A 27,101-nucleotide genomic window follows, 5' to 3' on the forward strand; every position below is an offset into this window, starting at 1 on the left:
GTGTTGAATTTTATGAATTCTTCATATGTTTTTTATATTAACCTCTTACTGAATATTTAATTTGAAAATATGTTCTCCCACAGAGTAGGTTGCCTTTTGTTTTGTCAATGGTTTCTTTTGTTGTGCAGAAGCTTTTTAGTTTGATGTAGTCCCATTTGTTTATTTTTGCTTTTGTTTCCCTTGCCTAGGAAGACATATCCAGGAAAAAATTGCTAAGGCTAATGCCTAAGGGTTTATTGTCTATGTTTTCTTATAGGAGTTTTATAGTTTCAGTTCCTACATTTGGTACTTAATCCATTTCAAGTTCATTTTTGTGTATGGTGTAAGAAAGGGTCCAGTACACTCTTTTGCTTATAGCTGTCTAGTTTACCCAACACCATTTATTGAAGACTTTCTTTACCCCATGTACATTCTTGACTACTTTGTCAAATATGCAAAATTAATTGACCATACATAGGTAGGCTTATTTCTGGGTTCTCTAATCAGCTCCATTGATCTACATGTCTATTTTTGTGCCAGTACCATACTGTTTTGATTACTATAGCTTTGTAGTATAGTTTGAAGTCCAGGACCATGATACCTCCAGCTTTGTTCTTTCTCAAGATCACTTTGGCTATTTAGGGTATTTTTTTGTTCCATACAAATTTCAGTATGATTTGTTCTAGTTCTATGAAGAATTCCATTGGTATTTTGATAGGCAATGCACTGAATCTGTAGAATGTTTTGAGTAGTGGGACATTTTAACAATATTAATTCTTCCATCCATGAGCATGGCATATCTTTCCATTTATTTGTGTCATCTTCAATTTCTTTTATCTATGATGTCTTATAGTTCTCAGAGTACTAAACTATTTTTAACCTAATTTCTTTGTGTAAACTATAGGTCCTTGGTAATATACAATCCTTTCCATTCTATGAGTGCCCGCACAGGGCTCAAAAAAGTCTCATTTTCTCTTTAGATAACCAACCTTAGTTTCTGTTGCTTGCAACCAAAATACCCCTAATTTGTCCTCTACAAACTAGGGACAGAAAAAATTGTTAAATTAAGTTAAATAAATGCCACCAAGGATGTTTTAACACTTACATAGCCAAGACAGTCCCTTATTTCTCAGGCACAGCCTTGTATTTCATATTAATCTCTCCAAAGCTCAACTATCCAATTTTATCAAACTTTTAAATAAAGAGTAGGAGAATGATTGTTATAGGTCTTTGATGACAGAAAGAAAGAGGTGATAATCTGGACAAAATGAAGAGAGAAAAGCCATAAAATGCAGAGCCAAAAATTCAACAATCACAATGGTTTGTGTTGCAGTTGATCTGGATTAAAGTCCAATATAATAACCATTGTTCATGATGATGTCCTGGATCATTCAGAGTAGGTCTGATTTTCTGATATCTTCCATCTACAAAAGGCATAAAACCAAATAATTCATTTTAGTAATATTTCTAGCCTTAATGACTAAATTTTTTAAAAAATATGAAAGTCTGTAGGATGTTCATACCCAGTGCATTCATACATTCATTCAAGAAATACTTACAGAGCACCTACCATAGATTTGTCACTGTCTCACTGCTGAGGACAGAGGGGAGACAAGACAGATGAAATCTTTATTCCACTGGAGTTTACATTCTATGTGGGGAAGAAAACTTAAGCTTAAATACTTAATAAACAAGATAATTTTAGATAAAAATAAGTACTATAATACATATGGAAATATATCAGAATGATGCAGTAAACAGTACCTGGGGTAGCGGATATATCACATTGGGTGGCCATGAAAGGTCTCTTTGAAGAAGGAACACTGGAGATCATACCCCTCTTCCTGCATTTGCATCCCACCCTCCCATCTCCCAGAGATGCCCCTTCCAACCTTGACTTAGGGAGCCACTGACCAGCTTCCCTGGAATGAGGAAAAGGAAACAAAACAATCACATTCCTTTGCCAAAAAGGCATTTGAGTAAATCCAAGAGTTCTGGTTTCTGGAAGGAAGTTTTTGCATTACTTGGGCTAACATAGTCAATCTGAAGCCTGTCCAAATAAGACCCAGAAAATACATCAGCAATGGGTCAATGGCTCTCAGTGGAGAAGGCCTTTCTATTCTCCCTGGTTTAGCAGTCAAGGATCTGCACCCATACCCAGGAGTTAATAGACAAACAATGACTGTCATTAATTCAGCAGAAGGTTTAAAGCTGCTTTAGCCCTAGCTCTACACCCAGTTACCCAGAAATTCTAGGACCCAGGCTTTTCATGGCCTGACACTTTGACAAAAGCCATGTGACAAGCAACCTCTCAATGACACCTCCAGAGCCAGCAACTGTCCCACTCCGGCTCCAAAGTACAATCTGTGACTCCATTCATGCACTCCGATTGCCAACCCTCCTAGGAAGGTTACTTCTTTGTCCATGTGGACATCTGGCATTTTCCCCAAAAGGCTGGTAAAAAAACTTTCAGAGCTTCCAGCTAAAATGTAGGAGCAGATTCCAGTTCTGCTTCACATGCCTCAGGAATGTGAGTAATCCCATTTAGGAAGATGCTTGATTAAGTTTTTAGAACCCAGATCAATTTGGTCATTCTTCAATCCTTACAGCATGGCCTGTCATGAGACGGAAACATTCCTAATCAAATATTGTCCTAGAGAGAAGTCTGGTTTGGCTGGTTCAAAGCACAGAGACAGGTTCCTGAAAGAAATAATAACAGCAATTCCCACATACAAAGACTCAGGCAGCTAGGACCCTGTGGCTGAAGGAGCCACATGTGCCACTAGACTTCTGGCCTCTGAGAGAAGCCAATATGTGCAAGGCAGCAAAAGGAAGGAACTCTGTCATCAGGCCCCACTGTGCAATTCACCCTCCCCAGCTGCCCAGCCTTGCAGGTGGGAATTCTTAAAAGCAAAATCATGAGCAATTCATAATATGAGAAGTGTGTTTTCCAATCATTTAACAAGTCAGGAGAAAAACCTCTCTTCTGATCTCCCCCTGCCAACGCAGCAACCTCCCATGGAATCCAGGAAAGAAAGCTAAGAAGCAGTAGCTCAGAGAATGAGGTGTCCCAGTATTGCAGTTCCAGCACCATCTCCCAGAGCCAGGTCAAGGAAAGCATATGGCTTCGGAGGTGGCAACCCAAGGTGTCACAGTCCTTGTCACAGCAGGGCAGGACAGAGGGATTGACTTTAAGACCAACTCTGGGTGACTTGAAAATGTCAACAGACAAGAATTCACTTTCTAAGTTATATCAAAGGAATATTTTTCCCCTGAGAGTACCTAGTGTGATTTGGCATATATGAATACCTGAATAGTTTCCCTCCATCACTGCTGAGGTGGAACAAAGGGGTCTACAAAGTGTGAAATGGGAAGTGGACGTGGTGGAACTTAATGCCAATTACCGCCCAAGTCATGCGGCTGGGGCTCCCATATCCTTACAGCTCCCCAAATCAGAATCTGATTAGGAGCTATTTTAGACTGCATTATGGAGTCTGCTCCAAATGCTTTCTAAACAAGGGGAATGCTATGGGCTGCCACCCATCTTTTCCTCCAGTTAATCATTTCAAGGACCTGTGTTGTGCACACGAGGTGACTATTAAGCAATTCACCCATTAGGGTATTTCTTTTTAATTTAAAGACTTGGCTGAACTTGAAAAGGATCCTTCCCCCCACCGCCACCCACCCACCCACGTTTTAGTTTAAGTATCTCAGTTCATTTATTACAGTCTGTTAAAGGCATAAATAAGTAAGTTAATGCATTGGTGATAAAAGCCAAGGAAGTTATTTCTACTTTTAGAAAACATATTTGTATTAGGACGATTGTCCTTGATTACAGATCTAGAAACAATTATATACCCTACATTACTTTTCCCAGGTTGAGTTGTTTTCATTGCTTCAGAGGTGGAATAACTCATGTATTTGCTTAATTCTACTTCCTAGCTTTCCAATTTGGTGTATTTCTACTGAAGACCGTGGTGATTCCTTCGTGATTTTGTTTACTGGTGATTTTTGTTGGGGAGGGTCCTGGTGGGGAAGAAGGAGAGGTGTGATGTGAAAGTTAGAAAAGCATTTAGTGATATGTAGCTTTCCTCATATCTTTGCTGATTTACAAAATTACTCATAATAGACATATTCTTTCCCTCCAAACTGGCTTTCCACCTGCATCCATGTATCTGCCCAAAGTCAGAAGCCAGTTAGTTTTAGGATTTTCTTTCAACTTTAATACCCATCCACCTCCAATCAATCACCAAACCCAGTTGATTGTATCTCTGAGCTAATGCTTGGCTCCCAGCCTCCTCTCCAAGAGGAGTGCCAGGTACTGTGGCTGTTGTTCACATCCCTGTACATCTCACCAGGACTGTGAGTACGGGACTGTGTCCAGCCTCCCTAGTGCCAGCCTGGCCTCCCACAAATGCAGCCTCCACCCTGTGCCAGTGTGACTCTCTAAGCATAATCAGAACCCTGGCTGCCCAGGTTTACAAAGTCCTTCTCTGGAAGGGCACACTGAGGACCCTTTCTTGTCTTCCCCAGGCTGGCTAGAGGCTCTTCTCTAAAATGCCCCTTCACCCACCTCCTTTGTAAGGGATCACACTGTATTCGCTGTATTTTAGTTGTAAAACTATCTCCCTCACCAGTCCATGAGCATCCTGAAAGTTAGAAGCATGTCTTTCCCAGTGCTCCAGACAGTGATAAAATGCTCAGTGCTTGTAGGTAGAGGAAGGGAAGAAGGACCATAGGAAGCGCTTTGACCTTCCTGTGTTGTGACACCCCAAAGAAACCACTTGTCACCCTGTCAGCTAACTTCTTAAGAGTGAAAAAAGGGTATCCCAGGGGAGGGGCCATTGTCCAACATCCAAACCACACTCCCATTTGGGGGGATCCCCTCATCACAGGACCCACACTGAGAGGGTCCTCATACTTTCCTTAACATTCTACTGTCACTAAGTTGAATTTCTTAAGTTTTTCATGAAGGGCCCCACATTTCCCTTTTTCACTGGGCCTTGCAAATTCTATAGCTGGTCCTTCCTGGTGGGTATGAAAGTCATGGGGGCTTGGGGCTCAGATCCTCCAACTTCCCACCCTATAAGAATAAGACAGACCAAGTCCCTGTCCTCTAATGTGTATATTCACCAAGCATTCACCATCTGAAGACTGAGTGGGTACTTCTTCCCTATCTATCTACTGCTATTCTTCAAAGCTATGTAGTCATTGATGAATTTAATGAAATGCATTTATTTGAAAGATTTCTTAGTTGGCAGTTCAGCATTTTATACATACATAATTGGTAGGAGAGAAAGTCTCAGCTGGGCTGGGTGTTAACATGTCCTTAACACTTTTCTAACCCTCACCAGATTTCCTTGGTAAACAATGGGAAGGCAGCTGCAGGCTCAGGAGCTTCCCCAAGCAGCATTGTCTGGTCAGACTTGACCACCCCTGGTACTTGCCTGCCCCAGCACCAGGTGCCCAGGCATACCTATGCATACCAGTGGATGCGCCCACCCAGGAGACGAAGGGGTGGTGAGGGCCTCTCATGGGGCAGCTGTGACAGTGCCTCTCAGCAGGAGAAGCAACGGATACTGACTATCCCTGCCTGGGTTCCTCTGCTCCTACGCGTCTTCCCAGGCAGCACCTGTGGGCAAACACTGATTGTGAGGGTCTCCCCAGATTTCCAATAGATTCCCTCTTCACCGAGGCAGCAGGGGCGGGCTGCTGCCTCTTGAAATAGGGTGTCTTCCTTCTTAAGAGATGGAAAGGTCACCACCACTTCCTCCGTTTCACTTGCCTCTGTCCCCGTGGAGGTCGGGACACACACCGATAAACAACACACCTGCCTTCAGGAGCACTTACACTTGCTGTGCACTAGCCCCAAGCCCACAGGTCACACATTTTTGCCATTTGATGAGATTCAGTATTGGTTCCCACACTCACCTTTCTCTCTAAATGCTCTTCCAGGTACTAGCAGCTAAGCATTATTTTAGTCTCACCAAGTGCTGCATCCTGAGTGGAGCATCATACAGCAAGCATGAGCACAGAGTCTGATACCAGACCGATAGGTCTGAACCTCAGATTCCACATCTGTGAGATGGGAACAACAGAAGAAGCCACTGCCAGCGCTGGTGTGAAACTAAGTGAGGTAAGGTATTTGCTGTACTTAGGCCAGTGAGAGGTAAGCACTGTTTGTGTTTCCTTCTACGGTTATTCCTTTATCCCTTAATCTCAGCACAGGAGGGAGGTTTTATTATTATAATAAACACCCTATTTTGCATGTAAGAGAACTGAAGGGCAGGAAGATTAAGGAACTTGCAAAACATCACCTTTAATATGCAATGAGGCCATCAAAAATGGCCTGAGGTGGTCTAAATCCAAAACTGAGCTTTCCACCTTCCCCTTGGGACCTCCTCGCTGACTCTAGTCCTCTGTAACCCTAGATATTTTCCAGGTCTAATGAAATTTTGCAATTCTTTGCCTGGGTCCCATTTGCATTAACCTGCCATCTTATAACAATGCTTGATGAACTGCATCTCGTTCTTCACTGAATCCTCTAACTACCAGTCAATTATGGAAGCTCAGGGTAGGAAGTCAGAAGAGGAGTAAAGGTTGGGAGTGAAGGGCTGGGGCCAGGTGGTGCTGGGGCTGTAAGATATTATGTGATAGAATGACCTGGCTCCTGTAGGAAACATGGCGGATCCAAACCCCAAGGAGGGACTAGCAGTTACCAGAGGGGAGGGGTGGGAGAGAGCGGGTGGGGAGGGAGGGAGTAGGGGTCGAGGGGGATTATGACTGGTACACATGGTGTGGGAAGGTCATGGGGAAGACAGTGCAGCACAGAGAAGACAAGTAGTGACTCTGTGGCCTCTTACTACACTGATGGACAGTGACTTCAATGGGGTTTGGGAGAGACTTGATAATATGGGTGAATGTAGTAACCACAATGTTTTTCATATGAAACCTTCATAAGAGTGTTTATCAGTGTTACCTTAATAAAAAACGAAAAAGAAAAAAAATATATGGTAGGTCAACAATCCCTACATTCTCCTTGCATGTGTTCCTCCACTTCTGAGGCTGGCAAGTTAAGAACTATGATTCCCAGATGCCCAGGAGGTTCCACCACCCAGAAGGAAGCAGTGAAGGGGAGGCCACACTTCCGCTGCTTCCACTGTTTCTCCTGACCAGTGCCGTTGCTGTGGAGTCTGGTCTTTCCATGGTGTACTTCCCAATCCAGCTGGCAGCATCCTGATTGTAAAAGACAGATCCTTCTGGTGCCCCCTCATCCTGCACTGTGGCTCTCCAAGGTATTCCTGAAAGCTCAGTACGGTACCTGCAGCCTCCTGAATGATTCTGTAAACACCCGTGACTCTTCAGCCTGAGCTAGCTGGGGAGCTAGAATGCATTATATCCTGGCCACTGATTCCTGATCAATACAGCATATGAAAGGTAGAAACTTCACCATCAATGGGAGATGGGAGGGAAGGTGTCTCATTATCAAATATTATCAGATATTTTATTAGGAAAAAAGCACAGAGAATAATGTGACAAACATCCTTCTTTAAGAAATAAACACTCAGCTTAAGAAATAAAACATTAAAAATAAAATTGATTGATGCCCCATTTCCTCTTTACCATATGAAGCACCTTTCTCTTACCCTAAGGGCCTCCATCATAAAATGTCTATACATGTGTTTATATTTTACTTCTTATGTAGCCTTACACAGAGCATGATTTTGCATGTGTCCTCCTAAAACTTTTTTTGTTGCTCAATGTTACGGTTTTGAGATTGGCCAGTACTGATATTTGGTTGCCTCGTTTAATTATTTTAAGTGGCTGCATGATATTCCATGTATGAATATATTTCATGCATGATTCCATCACAGTTTTTTCTGCTATTGATAAGGGACATAGTTTAACTTCCTAGGTCTGTCGGGAGTGGCATTTGTAATGTCTTCAGAACAGACAAGTTAGAGAACTGTGTAAGATGCTGTACTGAAAATACAGACCAGGGCCCATGGTAACAGAGGCCCTCACATTTACATCTTTCAACAGTGCACTAGCCAAGCAAATCTCACCCCTGGAACACGTTCATCATAGGGTTCTACTCTGGTGTCCCCAGATCCACCATTGAGGTTGTCCATGACAGATAAGGCCCCATGACAGACAGCACCAGGCTTGCTGCCAGCAAATGAATACTCTGATGAAGTGGGTGACTGGCTTCTGAAGTCCTAGCAGTAGGTCCTCTCAGTTCTGGGAGGATGTCAACAAGCTCACTGACTAATCATGGAGAAATTCCAACACCTCAGCCAGAAATTCTGGATGAAATGTCTACCTTAGCTCAAATGATTCAGGAGAGTTTATCAATCACCAGGGCTTAAAATTAGTTACTCTGTCATCCAAAGTTACTGAGTCATAAAAAGTGGAGATGCATTTGCTATGGTTCAGCTGGAGTCAGTGGAAGTTCCCCAGACACTGTGGTGGGGGGAAAGAACAGCTTTGCAACTCAGCACACAGAAATCCTTGCCCTGCCACTTTCTATGTGTGTGACCTTGGACAAACAGCATCCTGTCTCTGAGCTTTGGTTCCTTTGTCTCTAATGAGATTAAAATAGTAAGTGGACATGGCTGACTTGGTGCTCCATTCCCACTTCTTTGGATAATGGCACCCTGATTGCCTTTTGGGGAACTGCCTCTCCCCCACTCATACTCATGCATTTTGGGTGGGGCCTTCACCCTTGGCTTCAGAGGTGGACATGGGTCTCAGGCCTGGGTAACAAGATCACCCATGTCCCCAGGCCAACCACTGATTGGTTCAGAGGCAGGCCCATGATGCAGTTAGAGCCAATAAGATGCAATGAGACTCTTATTGAAACTTCAGGGGATCCTTCCCACTGAACTTGAACTTGGAAGGTTTGAGCCTGGAGTCATCACATTTTTGAAAGATGAAAGCCATACAGAAGACTGTATTGCTGCGAGGTGGAAAGAAACCAAGTCTTAGTGGCATTATTTGAGTTCCTGGATCAAGTTATACTGAAGTCAAAAATCAAGTCCTAAGATTTGCAGTTACTTATTGATCTTGTTTATTTGTTTTGTGTAAGCCAGTTTGAGTTGGGTTTTCTGTCACTTGCAGAATAGTAAGTCTTGTCCAACACTGTGTCTCACTGGGTATCTATGAGGATTAATTGAGATGAATAAAAGATACCTCCTATGGGCCAGATTCCCTTTCCCTGCCTTGTTCAGATCCAAAACCACATTCATTTAACTCCTTTTTAAATTTTATGTAACTCTCAAGTTATTCTTAGTTTCTAGAAACATCTGTGAACTATGATACATTAAATAAACTTGAACTTAAACAAATTAAAGATGCCTAGCTAAGAAAAGAAAAGATTGCTTGACAAAATAGTTTCCTCAAAATGTTTGAAAGACTGTCATATGGAAAAGAATTAGACTTGATCTTGGGGAGTAGGATTGAGGGACTGGGTGGAAGACAACACAAGGTGCTTGGCTTCAATATGAGGAAGAACGGCTCAGTGACAAGCTCTGGTCACACCTCTCAAGCACTAGGCTTCCTGCCACAGGAGGCCTTCATGCTGACAATGGACAGTCACTGAGTAATTGTGAAGGAGACTCCTTCTTCAAGGAGACAGTTACCTAGATGACCACCAAGGGCCCCTCACTTACAGGGTGCTAGGATTGTAAACAAAATGCCAAAGACAATGACAATGTATGCCCCCAATATAAGTGGATCTCCAATTTTTCCAAGGGTTTTGAGAACCTGAAGATGTAAACTTTAAGGAATGGGGATGAACTGCCAGATGTCTATTCATACCTTTATTATATCAGCTACATAAGTCTTTACATTTATATATTAAATAAAATTTTCATACATGAATTTAGAAAAGTTGCTTTTTCCATTCTCACATTCACTGCAATAACATTCAAGTCTTTCCCATGCACTTTGACATAAGTTTCTTTTTTATGAGAGTCATCTTTGAACTATCTAATGTTGGATTTGTTCAGTAGCACTTAACTTTTAGAGCTGGGCTTTATGACTATAAAAACCAACTCTAAGATAGACATTCTGGCAGGAAAAATACCTTTATTGGGGCTCTAAAACTTTCTAGCCCTTAACTTCTCTGGTCCCATTGTAAGTAATTTTTAAGAAAATAAGTTTTCTTAGAAAATCATCTATCACAATATAGTAGAATGTACCATACTTAGTAGCTAGTAGAAAGTCTTCTGAATACGGGAACACAACAAACTGCATATGTGGTATAATCCTAAATATGATGAAAACTTAGGTATGTAGATGCAACAAAAAATGTGAGAAGGAATATACCAGAAGATAACAGTAAGTATCTCTGAATCATGGTTATATTCATGCCATTGTTTCATGTTTTATACTTTTTTGTATTTCTAAGTTTTCTACAATCAGCATGAGTAACTTTTGTAATGAGAAAAAAGAAACAGTTACAAAAATAAATGCCTGAGTGGTAGTTATAAACTCCTTTTCCAGTTCCTGTGAGATTTATCAAATACAATTAGACCAGGGGTTACAAACTCAATTCTTCCAGGTAATATAAATGATAGAAGTGGGCCAATTATAATATGTTAGGGAGTGGTAAGGACTGTGGCAAATTGGAACATGTGTCCTATTGAAACAGGGCAGCTAATTATTGTCATATAGGAAGATGAGCCCAGTGTTATCAATGCTCTGATACTGAATATATATGTGAAATTTCCTCCACCTTTTTTTTTTTAAATAATGAGGGTCAAACAAAATCCATGTCCCAGTTTGCCCTTGTCTGTGGCCTGTAACTTAGAGTTCCTGTTCTCTTTGAACTGATTTCAAACTTCTGGCTTTTACTGCCAAACTACAGGTTTTAACTGCCCCATTCCTCTTCAGACTTCTCAGCTCTCTATTATCCTATGTCACCATTAGCACCCAGCTCAGTGTTTCCCAAAGAGTGTTCCATGGAACATGAGCCCTGTGAGATGTTCTGAGAATAGGGAAGGATTCCACAGTTATCTGCATCAAAGAAACCCTGCTCACATATTTCCCACCCAGAGATTCACAGTGTTCATGAGCACTTTTAAGTCCCTGAGAAGTCCTCCAGTTTACTAACTAGTAACCTGTGCTTAGTCTAGCATTTCCCAAACTCACTTGACCACTTTGAGGGCATCACATCCATTGCATACAGGTTACTGCTACAGGTGTGGTAGACCATGAAACACAGTTTGAGTAACACAGATCTGGGTTATTTGGAGTTATTGGTGGAGAAAATAACCTACGCTAAATGAATGTCAACTTGTTTTCCCTGGGTGAGGAAATGCTCATCCGAAGAACAAGCAGAGAGGAAGTAGGATGCAGAGTGCACTGTAATTGGCCCACGTACCACACACTGCCTAGCAGCGCGGTCCTCACAGCCAGACTTCCTGGGTTCAAAGGCCAGGTCTGCCGCTTCTTAGTGGTGTCACCTTGGCAAGTTACTTAACTTCTCTGTGCTTCAGCTTCCTTGACATAAAATGAAGATTACTACTGAGCCCACCTCAAGGAGTTATACACGCAGCATGAACAGTGTAAAGTGTAGAAACATTCCTGACACAGCACAGGTGCTCACTGAGTGTTAGTTATTGTTATGTTCACTTCCCCACTTACCACGTTTACTAATGCATAGATAATGATAATGGCTATTATTAACACATTATGATAATTTATCATGTTCTAACCGCTACCATGTATTGGGAGCTATGTGCCAGGCATTATGCTAAATAGACTATCACCTTACAAAATCTGTATAAGGTAGATACTATTATCAGTTTCATTCTATGCATGGGTTGCTAGGGCTCAAAGAGCTCTTATTAAAAATGTAGCAACAGGAGAGCCAGGATCAAACCCCATTTGTTGGAACTGAAAGCCCAGATGAGCTAGAGAAAATTCACTAGTGCCTCCCCTGTACTGAAACTAAGGTCCAGAGTTGTTGTGTGACAACAGCCCTCAGGTCAGACAGGTGCAGGACTGGGATTAAAGCAGAGGAAAAAAGGGAAGAAGGGATAGGGGAGGGAGACCCAGAGCGGAGATAAGAAAATGAGGCCAAGACTTCCATATTGGCCATGAAAGGGCTCAGAAGATGCCACCCCAAAATATAACACTCTGGTGTAAGAATTATTTTGAGCTGAAGGCAATTGAGAAACTGCAGACACAGGAAAAGCTCACCCCCTTTCTGTCTAACAGAGCATAAATGTACTTCTTTAAAGGTGCCCCCACTCCCCTCTCCTGTACTAGAAAGATGGTTCTTATCTCCAGAGACGATACCAACTTGAATTTGCATAAACAAACCTTACTGGAAAAGCCCTTATCTTCCATCAGTGTCCCCTATATATTTACCTTACCTTCCTACAGCTATCATCCCTAGAAGGCTCAACCCTTCTCCTTTGTATTATCACTTCCCCACAAATTCTTCACTCCCTGTTAAAAGGATGAGTAAGTTCTCAGGCTTAACCACCTTCCTTTTCTGTGAGACCCTTATTTATACATAATAATTAAAACATTAACAACAAATAAAACTTGTACACCTTTTCTCCTATTAATCTGTCTTTCATCAATTTAATTTACAAACCCCCAACTTATGAACCTAAGAGGGTAGAGGAAAAAGTTTTTTCTTCCCTTACAATGGCATCCAAGGGGGTGTTAGTCACCCATGAGGACTGTTAGTCATCCATACAGTCAAGAAGTAAGTTGGGTCTTCAAGACTGGAGCTCAGGGCCTGGGTGAGTTCTGGATATATATCTTGGGCACCTACAAAGCCATATGCATGTCTTACTCCAGAAGCCATACTAGTGTTGCCCCTCGCGTACCCTCACCTTGGAATTTCCCAAGTCCTGTGGTCCTTACCTCCATAAAGCTTCTATAGTATAGCCACTCCTCTCCACCGCTTTGCCTCCACCTAAGCAGGGCCCCTTCACCTTTCACATGGATGCCTATACCAGTCTTCCACTTGGTCTCCCGGACTCCCAGCTCACCCCTCCCAAAGCAACCTCCATACTAAACCCAGGGCAGATTTGCCATATACTTCTCCTGCTTACATACCCTTCCACGACTCTCCTTCACTCCAAATTCCAGGCTTACTAATGCCCTCTTTGGCCCCCTGCTCAGCTCCCCAGTCTCATATCCTCTAACTACCCACCACAATTTACAGTTTCCTGAGGTGCGATGTTCTCTTTCTTCGCCTAGCTTTGGCACATACTATTTTCTCTGCCCGGAGTCCTCTGTTCTTCCTACCTTTTTCATCCTGTTAATTCATATCCATGCTTCAGGTCTTCCTTAGAGAGCCTACTGCCCCCAACCCCTAGGTGAGCTCCTTAGTGCGCCTTGCACTTACCCCCATCAAAGCGTTCATCCTGTTGTGTTCTAATTGCCTTCACTCGTCTGCCTCCCCCAAAAGGATGGAAGCAGCTTGAGTTCCGCAGTGCATCTTTGCAAAGTAGATGGACGAGAAATATTTTTGGAATGAATTAATGAATGAGAAGGCAACTTACACGAATTTTACCCTTGCACTGTAGATTCTTGTCACCTGACTTCACTTGGCAATTATTTTTATTCGACACCATTAGTGGTAGGTTTGCAGTGTGAGTGCCTGCTGCATATGTAAGTCAAGATAACGCACAGCCAACTTTCTTAGAAAGTGTTCTTGGCGATATTTCTACCAGATTTTTATATATAGCTGTTTGGCTTGTGTTACTTGGTTCCAGGAAAAAAAAAAAATCCTTCCATGTTCAAATTCTGGGCTTCCAGTTTCTAGCTGGAGTACCTCATGGGTGTACACTGCCTGGTGCCAGGGAGAGGAGACTGGGGTGCTCATTGACATGACATATACTCGTGGAAAGCTTACTGCCAGCCAAGAAGACAAGGAGGGCGTTGTGTCTGTCCATCTGGGGTAGTTTTAACAGATGAACCTGAAAACCAATCTTTGTTAGCAGTCTCATCTAACAAAACTAAACACCCCAAATCAGGTCGAGGCACCCTCATCTCAGATACCCTCATTTTGGAAGGCCTGGGTTCTGGGAATGAGAATCTGGGTTGCCAAACAAAATATAGGCCACCCAGTAGAATTTGAATTTCAGATGAACAATTAATAATTTTGTAGTATAAGTGTGCTGTCTATAACACATGGGACATATTTATGCTAAAATAATCACTTGTTACTTACATGGAATTCAAACTTAACTAGGTACCTTATATTTCTACTTGCTAGATTTGGCAGACCTAAATGAGGTTGCAGGTTGGGATTCCGAAAGAGCATGTTTTCCCACCAGGTACTCTTTGCTGCTAGGCTGCCCAGGGATAATGGGTGGATTCCAGGGCCTGGTGAGAGATGTTTGAGCAGTCAGAAGACTGTCTCCACTCAGGGTACAAGCCTGTGCCATGTGGAATGGAAGATGGAAAGGCATTCCCAATCTCAGCTACACACTATAATCCCTTAAGTGGTTTTAAAACATCTCAATACATAGCCAGATGGGTGAAATCAGAATCACTGGGGCTGGGACACAGGAGTGGCTATCTTTTAAAGCTTCCCTAGAAGATTCCATTGTGTTGCCAAGGTCAAGAACCACTTTCTAACAACCCCCTTCTTCCCCTCACACAATCTAATTATCTTCTCCCTTCACAGAAATAATTGCTGAGTGAAGTCAGGGTGACAGGAATCTACACTGCAAGGGTATAAATTCATGTAAGTTGCCTTCTTATTCATTAATTCATTCCAAAAATATTTATTGTCCACCTACTGTGCAAAGATGCACCGCTGACCTCAAGCTGCAACCATCTGTCATTCAACTAGCACATAGTTACAAGAACCCTGTGACCCTAATCAGTGTAGTGTGGTGTCTGATACCAGAATAACTGGAGTTGCAAGTCCTGACGTGGCCACATACTAATTGCAGCGCCTTGAGTGTGGCTTTGTGGCTCCAAGCTTCAGCCTCCTGTTTATAAAACTGAACTACGAAAGTGGGGCTGATGGTGCCTGGCCCACCTGCTTTGCAGGGCAGCATGAGGATAAGAACTAGGCAAGATGTGTAAGTCACTGAAGGTGGCTGATGAGTTTCAAGTCATTGTAGAAGTCAGAAGTCCGTTATCATCACACTGACACCCTGCTGGGCTCAGAACTCTATCTCAGCATTCAGAAAGATTTAGATCAGAATCAGAAAATGTATTTTAACTAGCCCCCCAGGTAATATGTAGGCATATTAAAGTTTGAGAAGTGCTTGGGACACAAATTTGGATTCAGTGGGCCTTAAGGGGGTAGAGAACCTGCATTTTTTTTTTGAGTGTGTAACTAACATATATTTTTAAATTTTTGATTAAGGTATTATTGACATACACTCTAATGAAAGTTTCACATGAAAAAACAACGTGGTTACTACATTTACCCATATTATCAAGTCCCCACCCATACCCCATTGCAGTCACTGTCCATCAGTATAGTAAGAAGCCACAGATTCACTGTTTGCTTTCTCTGTGCTACATTGTTTTCCCTGTGACCCCCCCGCCACACCATGTGTACTAAACATAATACCCCTCAATTCCCTTCTCCCTTCCTCCCCACCCGCCCTCCCACACCCCTCCTGTTTGGTAACCGCTAGTCTCTTCTTGGAGTCTGTGAGAGAACCTGCATTTTTAGCAAGCTTCCAACACTGGGGTTGTTGAGGGTGGCGAGTGCGGGGCTGGACCACGTCATGAGCTGCAAAGGTTTACAACAGTTACTCTCCCTCCAGGGGCACTTTGGGGCATAGGCACATCTGACCCCGTTCTAGGTCAGTTGAATCAGAATGGGGGCTGAGCCCTAGCATAAGCACCTTTTAAAATCTCCCAGGTGCAGCCAGATCCACTTATTTTCCAAACCCTTGGAAAACCATGAAGGCAAACAGCTTCTTTCTTGTCCCTGTATCCAACTGCCATGTTTTTTTGTGATGGCTTCGCAACCACCTTCCTTTCCATCGCCAAGTCAAAAAATAGATCACATCCAGGTTGCCCCAGGCCTCAACGAGGGGCAAGGGCCCCTGGCACCATACTTCACCAGCTAAGCAGAGGTGTGCCAGAAAATGCTTAACAATTGCCCGAAACATCCCCACACACAAAAAAAAACCTGTGATTTACGGTGTTTGCAGGAACTGTGCTTATCCTGTAGGGAGTATTCACTCACAGGAGCTCTCATGATTAGTATTACAATATTCTGCAGGTTCCTTCTGCATCCCTCCCCGGTTGCTGATATACACACTCATCTGCCTCCTCAGCCAGCTAGGTTCCTGGACTGGGAAATGAGCTGTGCCTTTCTAAGATCCTAACCCTTAGACTCCTCCTCTGCCTCCTCTTTCCTCAACTGTCGAGTGGCAAGAACAGTGGGACGTCCTCCTCCAGGACCTCTAATTAGTGTATGAAGAGTCCTTCACGCCCGCAGATGAAAGCCAGTCTCCGTGAGATGTTATTACAATGATGCGAGTTTCCCCATCTGTAAAATGGGCATTAATGAGGCTACTTGTTTACAGAGCTCTTGAGATGAAAAGACTTGTGACCCCGAAGGGCTGCAGGATGCTGATGAGTCTGGCTCAGGGGCTAGCCCTGATTGGGCTCTGTGTGTGTGTGTGTGTGTGTGTGTGTGTGTGTGTGTGTGTGTATGTCATTACCAGAGTAGATAGATAAGGTCCCAGCCTTGAGGTCAGGAAGATATCACTTGTTTCTATCCCAAATTCCAAGAGCTCCTTAAGCCATAGCGCCAGTGAAAATGAGTCATCACTTGGCTGATGCTTCTGTTTTGTTTTTAAGCCTGTGCCCTGTGGAGCCCCTCTGGGATCTGAATTCCGCTGCTGGGGAATGGGGAAGTAGAGGAAGCCTTTTTCAACCACAGTTGCTCTGTGTGTATCTGTTTTTACATTAGATTTCCTTACAAGATTTCATTTAAAGGGAAAGGTCAATGGTTTATAAATGCTTTAAAAACACAGCTTAGGGGCAGGGCAGGGGTGGGAAAATAGATGACATCTCCCCAATGTCAGAACAGCACACTGGTAAGGAGCCCAAACTTTAGGGACAGATGGCCTGGGTCTTAGCTGTGCAAACTTGGGCAAGATTCTTCACATCTCTGTGCTGTTTCCTGAACAGTAAGACACAGATAATAATAGTAGCTGCCTCGTAAGTTTGCTGTGAAGTTTGCTGTGAGGAGTAAATGAGTTGCACATGCACAGTGCCAGGGGCTGTGCCTGGCACACAGTGAGGGCTCTGAGTGTCTGCCACTGTCTGGGGAGGGATGATTGCCCCGTGTCAGACTCGTCAGGTGCAGTGCCTAACATTTCCACATACATTTCTTTACGGAAATTCTCAGTGACCCTCTAAACTATTTCGTACATCGGGATTAATGCTTGGGGAGAGAAGTGGAAGAGGCAAAGCTGGAGACCCCCCATCTTGGACCTCCAAGCGAAGGACTTCCCGCTGCAGCTCCCTAGACTGAAGTCAGAGGCTCTTCCTCAGGTAGATGTGGTTCCCCAGGGGCAGGCCCTTCACACTCTGACATTCTCCACCATACATACTCTGTCCATTCAGGCAGGCGGCCAGCTCCAGGGACGAGCTTGTCTGCCCTCACCTCCCTCAGTCCAAACAGCAAGAGCAAGAGGACCCAGCGGCGACCAGTGGTAGCTGATGACAGGCCCAGTGTCAAAAGGCCTTGGCAGCCAGAAACAGGTTTAAGGTTTGGCTAAGCCACACCCCCTTGACCTCGGATGTGTCTCTAAATGTGTGCTGTGGGTCTCTGCTTCCTAACTGCGGGGGCTCTCATTAAAATGCAGATGTCTTGACCCCCAAAGTATTGAACCCCAATCTCTAGAGAAAAGGCCCAGGAATCTGAATTTAACAAGGCATTGAAGGGTTCTCACACTCCAAAGGTAGGGACCTCCAAGTTCAGGGTGAAGACAGAACGGGCTAGTCATCTGGCCTTCCTCCTGCAGCTCCTGGCCTGAGCGCCCCTCCTAGAGCCCTGGCCCCAGAGCAATGAGACTTTCCCACCCCCACCTGCCCTGCATCCTCTTCCCTCACCTGTCAAGTGGCAAGAACAGTAGAACATCCTCCTTGCCTCGCAAAGCTCTGCCTGGCATGAGGCTCCGATGAGGTGCATGCATGCTCGGGGCTCGGGCTGGGGTCTGCCAGTCCTGGGTTTGGGGCCTGCCTCCAAATCATCTTCTCCTGCATATGATCTTCCCTCTCTTCTCCTGCCTCCTGTCAGGCTCAACCCCTTCTAGCCCCTCTCACCCCACGGCCCTTTTCTCATCATGAAATGTTGGTCTTGCATTTCTCTAAGATCCTTTCCTGCACAATATGGGAGGAGCTGGGAGCCCAGACCTGCTGCCCCTTTTCTGCATGTGGCACCCCCACCCTTGCTCCACACACACACATTTTCATGAAGTGGTAATGGATGGGGGCCCTCAGGTGGCTGCTGGCGGCAGACATGCACCCAAGGGGGTTTTCAAAGTCTAGGCATGAACAGTGAGGGATCCTTAGATGCCAGACTCTGGCTCTCGTCCTCGGGAGAGAGTACAGCGCCCCCGGCAGGAGGAAGAACACCAAAGAGGGCCAGATGAAAGGTGACTCCAAGAAAGTGTGGAGATAGCAAGATCTGAGAGGACTTTACTGGGAGATGTTTTGTAAAAAGAGAAAATGCAAAGATGATCTTTGTTTGTTCATTTGTTATACAAGTCCTGGACAGGAGGTCAAAGGAAAATGTGATCCAACCAAGTGCAAATATAAGCTGGGGGCCTCCTGAGGAATAAGCAGGGAGCAGTGGGATGGAATGAACAAGGGCCTGAGCTTTGGCACTGGATCCATTTGGGGCTTGGGGCAGGCCCATTACACTGTGTGGCCTCAGGCAATTGAGTTAACCTCTCTGAGCCTCAAGTGCCTATTTGTAAATGGTGACAGTCCTACCAGCACCACATGCATGAAGCCCAAACAAGATCATGTACATTGCGTGATGAGCCCCATTGGGTTGCACACACCATGTTTCCCAGAGACCATGATTCTCAGTCTTCCTGGATAGCACAGAACTGACAGTGCAGGAAGCGACAGGACTTCCAGACTAGGTCATTCACCCAAAGACAATCGCGGGGTCTGGTCTGTAGGTGTTAAGAAGGAAAGGGGGCCATAGGATTGTGAACACAGATGCAACACTAAATACCTTATGATAATACATAGTAAATAACTCCCTTCACTCTAGACCTAGACATTTTCCCAGCAAGCAGCAGCTTTGATTCTGTTCAAATTTGCCAGTCCAATCTCATGGGAGGCCTCTAAACCTCAGGGACTGTCTTTCTCTATACCTGCTAATCTTATAGAGGAAAGTCCAATTGTTTCACCAGTACTAATAACAACCACCAGCAATGACTACGCCCCAGGCTCAGCAGTGGGGGAGCGCTGTCTCTTTTAATCCTGAATGACCCTCTGAACTGTGGGCTGTGACTCTCCGTCTCCATCTTAGGACACTGGTGTTTAGACAGCATCTCTCACAAGGTTACACAGCAGGTATGTGGTGCAGCTAGGACTCAAACCTGAGCCTGAGCAGGCTTGTAGGTACTCTGCCATGTTGGCTCCCAACATTAGTCAAAGGGCCAAAGGGAGAGATGCTATGGGGGACGCGGAGAGAAGAGGAGAGGAGAGAGTCTACGACCTGGATAATGAACAAGTACCCTTGAATCATCAACTGCATCTCTGAAAATAAGAATAGAAGCTACAGCCCGAGAGCCGACAGGAAGCTCATGAAGGTGTAATCCCTGGCTGACATCCTGCTCTTTCACCTGATTGCTCTGATCGCTGACTCTCTCAAGATATCAAACACTTTGCAATCGGATTAAAAACCAAATCAAACCTTACAGGCCAGAAGAAGGTGGAGCTGACAGGGCCAGGGGATTAAAGTCAAACTCCAAGAGCAAAGTTTGACTGTAAGAGTCTGTTTGTCTGGGGCTACTGGTATGCGCCTGGCCCCAGGGAGGGCAATGTGCTTTTCCCAGGCCCAGGCCCAGGCCCCGGGTTCTCTGTGCTGCAAGAGCCTCCTAAGTGGGGAAGACGGGAGGGGCAGGAGACACTGGCAGGGAACCAAACACGGAGGGCCACGGGAGCTTCAGGTGACCTGCAGGAAGGGAAGGAGTTGGCCCAGATGGCAGTGGCAAGCGTTAAAGAAGTTGGCTGAACTTTCTGCAGAGGATGCAGAAATCAGCAATGGAGCTGGGAACTAAACTCTCCTGTCCACCCACAGCCTGGGCTCTAAGATCCCCGACTTGTGCAGCACCTGTCCCACCTTCCGGGAACCCCAGACCCCTTCCGCTCAGGCCATGCTGAAGAAGGGAGCTTCTCCACTATCACGGGACCGGAAGCAAAGCACCGCAGAAGATCCCCTGCAGCTCTGAAAACCAGAGTGGAGGGAAAGGGGGGCCAAAGGGAAGGAAGGCAGGGAGAGAGGGAGGGAGGGAGGGAGGAAAGAAGGAGTGACGGAGGGAAGGAGTAAGAGAGGGAAAAGTCAGTGTCAAATTTAGAAATAAATTACCAATTGTTTTCGATTAAAGAAAGTGTTTAAATCTACCTCAGCTTTCTTTAGTAGAAACTATTCTGCTCCACTTAGGCAAAATGTTTGTAGCTCATTAGCAACATTGGAAAAGGCAAAAGGGAAAAAAAAACAACCTTAAAAGTCCAGGCATTTGGTTATCCACATGAGACTGCCAAATCCCAAGCCCACATACTGATGGTAGATCAGAGGGGAGGAGAAATGCTTCCTGACGGGGAAACCAATGGAAACCGTGTCCTCGGGTCAACCTGAAGAACTCGCGCATACACACTCAAAACCCTGGGAGTAGCCAGAACCCAAAATATAAATATGATAAGAAAGACATAGGCTCACAATGCGTTATCAATAGATCCTGGAATTCTTTATGCCCTGGGAACAACTATCTTTCCACATGACAACCCTCAGAACAACTATCAGAGACAGGACCACACAGAGTTGCCAAATGAGCAGTGAATTTGCTGTCAGATAGCACCAGGTACAAATAAATTCCAGCTCTGCCTTCCTCCTGCCCCTCAGAATTGGTCAACAAGGAGTTGACCTTGTACAAGTGCCTTAATCTCTCTACTGCTCAATGTTTTGAGCTGTAAAATAGGGTTTGCAGAATTGCAATAAGTAAAAGACACTTAAATATTTATTGAATACCTATTATGTGCCAAACCCTATTCTAGGCAATGGGTATACAGAATGAACAAAATAAAGGTTTGCCTGCTTGGAGCCTATTCCTAAGCGGGACAAGATGAACAACAAAAGTGTAAATGAAAAAGGCTGAGTATAACTGACAGTGATGAGAAGGGGACCGACGTGTGGGAGAGAAGCTGCTGTTTTATTTAGGGTGGTCAGGATCAGGACAGGTTCGTGATAAGGAGACACGAGGCAGTGAGTCATATGTCTATGTGGGGGAAGAGGGCTCCTGGCAGAAAGAACAGCAGAGCAGAGGTCCTGAGGCAGAAGCCTGCTTGCTGTGTTCATATAACAAGGAAATCAGCTCAAGTGGAGCAAAGTGAGCCAGTGTGAAGGAGACAAAGTAGGACAGGTGTAAAGAGAGGGAGGCAGGAAAGAAGATCTGGATTTTGCCCTGAACGGGTGGAGTAGCAAACAAAAGGCTATGACTGGCTTCTATTTTAAAAGGATTGCTTTGCTACAAGGAGAAGAGGCTGGAAGGAGCAAGAGCAGAAAGAGACCAGTTGGAAGCCATTGAAATAATGTTTTCAAGAGATGTGGTTGTTTCAGGTATTTGCACTGAGCATGGGGAAGCACAGAGCTGCCACTAACTGAAAAGAGAAAAGCTACAGGAGGGCTAGGCTTGCAGGGAAGATATCAGTTCAGTGTGTCATGTTGAACTTTGAGAAGTCTATTGGACAACTAAGTGGAGATGCTGAGTTGACAGCTGGATATATGTGCCTGGCATTCAGTGCGGTTTTTCAGCCCATAGATTTGGCTATGCTCAGCCAGAGGCTAAGTATAGGCAGAGAAGAGAAGAGTTCAAGGACTCCGGGTCTTAGAGGTCAAGGAAATGAGGAGAAGATGCAAAGAAGACTATGAGTGTCTGGTGCGGTGGGAGGAAAATCAAGGTTCCCAAGGGGTCAATGGCCAGGGGTCAGCAAGTTTTCTCCATAAAGGGCTACATGATAAATATTTGCAGCTTTGCCGGCCACCTGGCCTCTATAGCCTGAAAGCAGCCATAGAGGATATGTAAACAAATGGCCGTCACTGTGTTCCAATAAAAGTTTTATTGATAAAACCAGTCGATAGGCTAGTCGAGGTGAACAGCAGTGCAGAGAGAGAACTGCAGACACAGTGGTCTAGAAGCCAAGTGGACAAAGTGTTATGAGTGGAGTGACAAATGATATCAAATGCTGCCGAAAGGTTAAGTCAAATAAATAAAAGAATGGGCCATTGGCTGTAGGAATACCTTGGTCATTGGCGGCCTCAACCAGAGCATTTCTACTGGAGTGATGAGGCAATTGCTTACTAGAATGGGCTCCAAAGAGGATGCTCGGAAAGCATAGGCATGAACAACTCTTTTGAATAATTTTAGTTCCTGGCAAAAACTTGTTCAACAAATGCAATTCCTTTTCCATAAATGGACCCATGATACAGCAATTACAAGTTATATAGAACTGTGCAGAGTTCACAAGACACAGTGCTGGGACCATTCAGTGCTGGTAACTGAACATTTTCACACTGTTTTAAGTAACTCACATAGTTATTTAGGCTCACAAGAAAAACAGAACCTTGAGGTCTAGAGTTAAGTTAGAAACCACCAAACTGTGGTTTCAATGTGATGGCGTGATCTCCAGACATCATTCAGAGAGGCCATTGTATCTGTAGACCCCAAACATGATGCCTGTCATTTATTTATGCCCTGCCCTGGGATGAAAAGGACTTGAGTCTGGTGTCTGCCTCATGGTTAGACCAAGTCCACACTTGGTCAGAATATTCCATTCTGAACTCAGATAGCAGCCTGCACAGTCTGTGTGGCCAGGTGAGTTTTTCATTAACTAGGGTAAGTTATTGGCATGGGGGTCCATCCAGGGAAAAAGCCATATTTTGTTTCCTGGGGAGCTAAAACTATTTCATATAAATTACCTCATTCATCTTTAAAGCTCTTGAGTGAGATTTAGAATTATTTCTTTTTCATCTTGACATTCAGTCTGTAGGAGGGCAATAAATAATACATTCTGAAGTTTATGATGTGGGACTGAGGACTATGTCAGTGAAATTCCTAGTGTGGCTTTTGCCTCTGGAGGAGCCCTGGAGTGGGAAGATGGGCAGAAGTTGGTCTAACAGACTGTCCCGGGCATGTATGCCGGGCCCATCTACCTTCAGTTCCTCTCTGCGTGGGAGACCACATTTTATACCTTACGATCCTGCTTCCTCCTGCATTTCCCCTCATCATTCACAACGTATTGGACCAGGCATGGATCCCACGCCCCAGGGCAGTCAGTGGGTCACATGACCCGAAGCCCATGGCTATGCCTGGCATGACACGATGACCTTGGTCAATGGCAGCCTCTCTTGGGAAAGTATAGCCTCATCAGACACAAGACTAAGAGAAGTGGGCGCATTGGCAGAGCCCCATCACACTGATGGTGCAACCCTAAAGTGAAGATCGATGACTTCCTGAACACAAGAGGTTGCTGACATCATCTTGGATACAGATGCCTGACAGACCCATTCTCCGGGATCCTGGACCCCATTGGAGCTCCAGTTCTTATGTTTCCAGGAGATTTTTTACTCCTCCTCAGTACACTTACAGCCCTGAGATCAGCTCTTTTTCTTTTCTGGATGGACTCAAAGAGATCCTTATTCCTTGCAGCCAGAAATGCTTAACTCAAACCCTGATAAACGTGACCCCCATTGACCCTTAGGAACTCCAAATAACTATTTATTTGAAAAAGAAACTATTCAAATAACCCATTGCTCTTAAACTTCTGTCTGCTTGAAAACTAACACTAGGTAGAGGAGGCAGAAATGGGGTACTCAGGGGCCCTCTCCCTGCCTTTCTTCTCCCCAAAGTTTTACATTGTTGTAGGCTGTCTCTGTTACCTCAGGCCCAGAGACTCGCCCTGCCCCAGGTCATCATTTGTTCATCTATCCAACAAACATTCCCTGGGTGCCTATCACGAGCCCGCCATCCTGGGCACTAGGGCTGTAGGAATGAATACCACCCAATCTCTGCCCTCCAGGGCTGCCGTCTGAAAGGAGAAACATACCATTAAACAAACCAATACATTTTAATGCCATGCAGCCTAACAGAGGAAAGTGTAGGCTAGGGGAACCCCACAGCAGCTGAAGCAACTTCCCATCTAGACGAAATCACAGAAGGCTTTCTGAGGAAAATGGTGTATAAGCTGAGGATTGAAGGTTAGTCAAGGATTGGGTTTTCTCAAGAAGGAGGCAGAGGGTGTCTGAGGCAAAGGAAGCCACATTTGCAAAGGCCAGGCTGGGCAAGGGTCTCTTGAACAATCAGATTAGAGTGAGAGACAATCCATGGTCTCCCACAGGACGCCCCAGTGGGATCCTGGACCCCACACACTCCTAAGGATCCTTGATGCTAAGTGAAGCCCAGAATCCAGTCTGGGTCTATCTCACAACTGAACTAAATTTCCATCCTGGCCCAGAGGATCTTTCCAGTCAGAAACCAGCACAAACGCCAAGGCAGCCCTACTCACGGGACCTGGTCAACCAGCACCCACCGCTGAGAACAGGGCTGTGGCCCACAGACTCAGGTGCATCTGCTGCCAGCACAGGAGACAGCACACCAGGGCATGGCCTCCTCAAGGGGCTGGGGATACCAAAAGTCCCCCAGAAGAGGGATAATGACACACTTTCCTAAGGGTCTCCCTTCCACCAAGGAATGTCCCCCTGCAATCCCTCTGGGGATTGGTTCCACACATTTTGCCAGCCCAGAAAGAGGAGACACAGATCTGGACTTTATGTGTCCGGGGATGGATGTGGTAAACAGAATTCAGTGTTCTTCTCTGCTCTGCTCTAGGGATAGCCAGCACACACTGCCCCCATCTTCGCTGCCACGGTGCAAAGAGTGAAGTGGGCTGAATCTGTATTACTGAAGTCTCAAGCTCCTGCTGCCAGTTGGTGAGGGGGTGATAGCCCAGGAGCCACCCAAGGCTATAGGCACAGAATTCAACTCATGCCCCTCAAAATAAGTGTGTCAGGTAAGGACTATCCCCTTTTACAGGTAAGGAAACAAAGGCCTGAAAAGGTTAAGTAACTTGCCCAAGATCACCAGGCTAGGAAGTAGGGAAGCTGAGATATGGATTCTGCCAATCTGCTACCAGAGGTCAAGGGTTAGAGGTCAGGAACTACATCTATTTAACTTCCTCTGTGTAGCCCTTATCTCAGCACACCCAAGGGTTCTTTCCACACAACTCATGAGTGGGTTTCAGTGATGACCCGCACACTAGACAGCTCTTTACTTCCCCTTCCACAACTTTACCTTTGTGTAGCTAAGTCTCTGAACAAAAATTAACACTTAAATTGCAAATGTTTGTTGAATGAAATAATGGGTAAATAAGAGTTCATTTGGCTTCATTTCCCTTCACTTTCCACCTCTTCTCTTGGCTCCTCTGTCCAGCGCCATATGCCCCAAGACACTTCTTACCACAGCAGAAGTTCTTCATCTCCACTTTCTGTTCATTTCACCATCATCAATATTTCCTCTTCCCCACCTCTTCACAATTCCCAAACTTACCTGGACTCTGGGTTAAAATCGTGACTCTGACCCTTACTAGTTCTGTGCCTTTGTGCAAAATTTCTTAACCTCTCAGAGCCTCCACTTTCTCATCTATTAAAAATGAGCTTATGATTCTAACCTTTTAGGCAGTAGATCAAAAAGAATAATGCAGAAAGTCACAGGCCCACAGTAGGTGCTCAAAGGGTATTTTTCTCTCTTCCTCTTTCCCCTCTAAGCATAAATCTTTAGACCTTCGCTCTATTACTCCCTGTATTCAAGGATTATGCCTCTTCTCAAAATATCTGGAAGGCACATGATTCTTTGATTTTGGCTTAGAACCAAATCTTAGCCATCACCCAAGTTGCAAAGCCATAAAATAATTAGTAATAACTCTACTGTCACACAATTATCAGGGAGTGTAAAAGTGTGCTCAAGGCTCCAATTTATAGACTAATACGAGGGTTTAGAAGCTTACGGTTCTTTGAAGGCTTGAACCTAATGGTTTCCTGGAAACCCAAGTGGCAAGGAAGCAGAAATGGAGGCTTCTTCCACCTGGAGGCACACCCCTGGCAAGTGGCCAACAGCATTTTTAAGGGGGCCTTAAAACGTCAAGACTGAATCCTAGTGATTGACATCTGAGGTTGTTGGTTTCTTACCAGGGATAAAAACTCTCCAGAAAGTTGAAGAGGCAAGGACTTGTAAATGGATAAGTGGATATATGGAAAGATTAAGAGACCAGTGCCAAAACAGGGTGTCTTAAGAAATGAAACTCACCAGTTCTGCTTTCAACCTTTGGCCCAAGCTGCCTGGCCACAATAGAAGTCAACCAGTCTGAATTCTTTGAACTGTCTGTCTTGCTGGTTGGATGGAAAGATCTTTAGTTCTTCCTTCATTTCCCTGCCAACTAAGATTTTGTAGATCAGCAGTAGAAATAGTGAAAGGGCCCTCTGCCCTCTGCTCCTTCAGAGTACTTTAGCAAATGCTTTGATTCAGATGATTTACCAAGAAGGACTCTTTACTTTGGATTTCCTCAACATGAAATATTCAATCAAACTTGAACAGAAATTGAGATATTTGGACAGTTAAGAGAAACATTAAAATGTTCTGGTTCTGTTTAATTGCTCTTGAAGGTCAACTCCTTGAATTATAAAGCAAATATATCCTCATTTTGTAATATATTATTCTAGGTAAACTCTCCAGACTTCTAATCTTTAAGAAAATAGGTTGGAGATAAGTTCAATGGTCTCTATTTACCACATGTTAATAACACAAAGTTTGACCAGAAAGTAACAAGGGTAACATTTAGAGTAAACACTCCCAAACTTTCATAATAGAATGAGT

The 27,101-nt window shown here is 44.5% G+C and overlaps 1 long non-coding RNA gene across 1 annotated transcript; it reads right to left on the minus strand.

The window, feature by feature from the left end:
- Window positions 1-345: 345 nt before the first annotated feature.
- LOC108408022 (uncharacterized) lies at window positions 346-26,736 on the minus strand. The gene is made up of 3 exons (XR_001855878.3): window positions 26,535-26,736; window positions 1,550-1,630; window positions 346-1,403 (listed from the first exon to the last, which is right to left on the minus strand). It is a non-coding gene; the product is annotated as an uncharacterized lncRNA (long non-coding RNA).
- Between the last annotated feature and the right edge of the window lie 365 nt (window positions 26,737-27,101).

This window comes from Manis javanica, chromosome 5, assembly GCF_040802235.1.
Source record: "Manis javanica isolate MJ-LG chromosome 5, MJ_LKY, whole genome shotgun sequence".
Lineage (NCBI taxonomy): Eukaryota > Metazoa > Chordata > Mammalia > Pholidota > Manidae > Manis > Manis javanica.